Source organism: Hemitrygon akajei, chromosome 11, assembly GCF_048418815.1.
Source record: "Hemitrygon akajei chromosome 11, sHemAka1.3, whole genome shotgun sequence".
Classification (NCBI taxonomy): domain Eukaryota; kingdom Metazoa; phylum Chordata; class Chondrichthyes; order Myliobatiformes; family Dasyatidae; genus Hemitrygon; species Hemitrygon akajei.
The window spans coordinates 88,572,790-88,576,178 of record NC_133134.1 but is presented as its reverse complement, the minus strand read 5'-3'; the positions used below and the strand labels follow the sequence as shown (position 1 = coordinate 88,576,178).

At 49.0% G+C, this 3,389-nt stretch overlaps 1 non-coding gene across 1 annotated transcript; it reads left to right on the top strand.

The window, feature by feature from the left end:
- Positions 1 to 3,307: 3,307 nt before the first annotated feature.
- On the top strand, positions 3,308 to 3,389 carry trnas-cga (transfer RNA serine (anticodon CGA)). The gene has a single exon. It is a non-coding gene; the product is annotated as a tRNA-Ser (tRNA).

The window sequence follows — 3,389 nt, the reverse complement described above, 5'->3', positions numbered from 1 at the left end:
GCACTGGAGGTACAGATCCGGAGTTTGATGAAATGTTTTCCACTTGCTTGCCGGGCAGAATACAACCAGGCAGAGGGGGAAAATGTCTGTTGAGTGTTGCTTCATCAACTTCCCTAAACGATGAGTCTTCCCATTCTTGGAGCACTGTTGCCGTGGTTTTGCAACACATACTCTCCTGCACCATTCCACAGTACTTCCGAGGTTTCGGAGCACCTCACCGATTTATAGAGCTTCTTCAAAACGACACGGCGCACAGCTGCTCTGCCAAGAGGATCGACAGTTGAACACCTGAAGGACGCCAAATTTCGGGAAAACAAACCGGATATTTCGCCATCATTTTCAAAGATCTTTTTATGTCATGGCAGCTTGATGAAGATGCGAATTCCGTCCCCCTGTCCATAGCAGATCTGTATCTGTGGCCTGGAACGTTCTTCCTCTTTTCATGGCTGAATGAATAAGTATAGGTTAACAGACAACAGATAGAGCTAATTGTTTCTACGTGTGAGTTCGACAAATTCCGTCATTGATGTAAAAGGACCAACAAATCATCCCTGCCGTGCAGTGTTGCTAAAGCTAATGCTAAGGAGGCGCTCTGTGAACTGTATGGGGCTATTAGCAAACTGCAGAACGCACACCCTGATGGACTGTTTATTGTCGCCGGTGATTTTAACCACGCGAACCTTACGTCAGTGCTCCCCAAATTCCATCAGTATGTGGACTTTGCAACAAGAGGGGAGAACGCATTGGACCTTGCTTATACAAACATCCCCGACGCGTACCGGGCAGAGCCCGCCCCCACCTCGGTTACTCAGACCACATCTCTGTTATGCTAATTCCAGCATACAGACCGCTCGTCAGGCGCCACAGAGCAGTTCAGAAGCAGGTGAAAACCTGGACAGCAGGAACTATCTCTGCTCTTCAAGACTGCTTTGAGCACACTGACTGGCACATGTTCAGGGAGGCTGCAACTGATGGCGACTCTACCAACTGAGAGGAGTACACAGCATCAGTGACCAGCTACATCAGCAAGTGCATTAATGATGTTACTCTGTCCAAGACCATCACTATACGTGCCAACCAGAAGCCATGGATGACCGCGGAGGTGCGTGCGCTGCTGAGGACCCGATACTCCGCTTTCAGATCAGGCGACAAGACAGCTCTATCAACAGCAAGGGCCAAACTGTCCTGAGCCATCAGAGGGGCAAAGAGTGCACACGCCCAGCTAATCTACAGCCACTTCCAGGACAGCGGTGACACGCGGCGCATGTGGAAGGGCATCCAGGACATTACCTGACTGTGCAGGTGATGCCTCCCTCCCTGAATAGCTTCTACGCCCGGTTTGAGGCGGAAAATGACGTGGTGGCGAGGAAGTCCACCCCTCCTACAAATGACCATGTGCCGTGTCTCACCATGGCCAATGTGAGAAGAACCCTGTGCAGGGTCAACCCACGGAAGGCTGCTGGACCAGACAACATTCCTGTTAGAGTGCTCAGAAGATGTGCAGACCAGCTAGCAGATGTTCTCACTGATATCTTCAACATTTCCCTGAGCAGCGCCACCATTCCAACGTGCTTCAAGGCCGCCACCATCCCTGTGCTGAAGAAGTCGTCAGTGTCCTGCCTAAATGACTACCTTCCCGTTGCACTTACATCCATCATCATGAAGTGTTTCGAGAGGCTTGTCATGAGGCATGTCAATACCCTGCTGCCCCCCTCACTGGACCCCCTGCAGTTTGCGTACCGTCCCAACCGCTCAACAGATGACGCCATTGCCACCACCCTCCACCTGGCCCTAACCCACCTGGACAAAAAAGACACATACGTTCGGATGCTGTTCATAGACTTCAGTTCAGCATTCAACACAATCATCCCTCAGAAACTGATTGGAAAGGAGCCTACTGGACCTGAACACCTCCCTCTGCAACTGGATCCTAGACTTCCTGACTGGGAGACCTCAGTCAGTCCAGATCGGGAGCAGCATCTCCAACACCATCACACTGAGCACGGAGGCGCCCCAGGGCTGTGTGCTCAGTCCACTGCTGTTCACTCTGCTGACCCACGACTGTGCTGCAACACACAGCTCGAACCATATCATCAAGTTCGCCGATGACACGACGGTGGTTGGTCTCATCAGCAAGAATGACGAGTCAGCTTACAGAGAGGAGGTGCAGCGGCTAACGGACTGGTACGGACCCAACAACCTGTCTCTTAATGTAAACAAAACAAAAGAGATAGTTGTTGACTTCAGAGGGCACGGAGCGACCACTCCCCGCTGAACGTTCAACGGCTCCTCGTTAGAGATCGTTAAGAGCACCAAATTTCTTGGTGTTCACCTGGTGGAGAATCTCACCTGGTCCCTCAACACCAGCTCCATAGCAAAGAAAGCTCAGCAGCGACTCTACTTTCTGCGAAGGCTGAGGAAAGTCCATCTCCCACCCCCCATCCTCATCACATTCTACAGCGGTTGTATTGAGAGCGTCCTGAGCAGCTGCATCACTGCCTGCTTCGGAAATTGCACCATCTCGGATCATAAGACCCTGCAGCGGATAGTGAGGTCAGCTGAGATCATCGGGGTCTCTCTTCCTGCCATTACAGACATTTACACTACACGCTGCATCCGCAAAGGAAACAGCATTATGAAGGACCCCATGCACCCCTCATTCAATCTCTTTTCCCTCCTGCCATCTGGGAAAAGGCTCCGAAGCATTCGAGCTCCCACGGCCAGACTACGTAACAGTTTCTTCCCCCAAGCTATCAGACTCCTCAATACCCGAAGCCTGGACTGATGACTTGCCCTTTTGTCCTGTTTATTATTTATTGTAATGCCTGCACTGTTTTTGTGCACTTTACACAGTCCTATGTAGGTCTGTAGTCTAGTGTAATTTTCTCGTGTTGTTTTTTTTTGTGTAGTTCAGTCTAGTTTTTTGTACTGTGTCATGTAAAAACATGGTCCTGAAAAACGTTGTCTCATTTTTACTATGTACTGTACCAGCAGTTATGGTCGAAATGACAATAAAAGTGACTTGACTTGACTTGTTGAGTATGTACTTCACAGTGTTCTGTTAGCATTCCCGTGAATGAATTGCTGTTTAATTTCTGGAAATGCAATTATCCAATAGTCACTGCAAATTTTCTGATATTCTTTCACCTTTCACTTTCATGAACATTCTTCAAGTTTCATTTTGAAAATAGTTTTGGATTTAACTACGCTGAATTAAAACATAAAATTACTTATAATTACCTGTGTTCACCGTTATAAGAGTCATCGCCACCATTATATATGACATCCATTACAATTTCTAACAGGTGCTGCGATGGCCGAGTGGTTAAGGCGTTGGATTCGAAGTCCAATGGAGTTTCTCCTCGCAGGTTCGAACCCTGCTCGCAGCG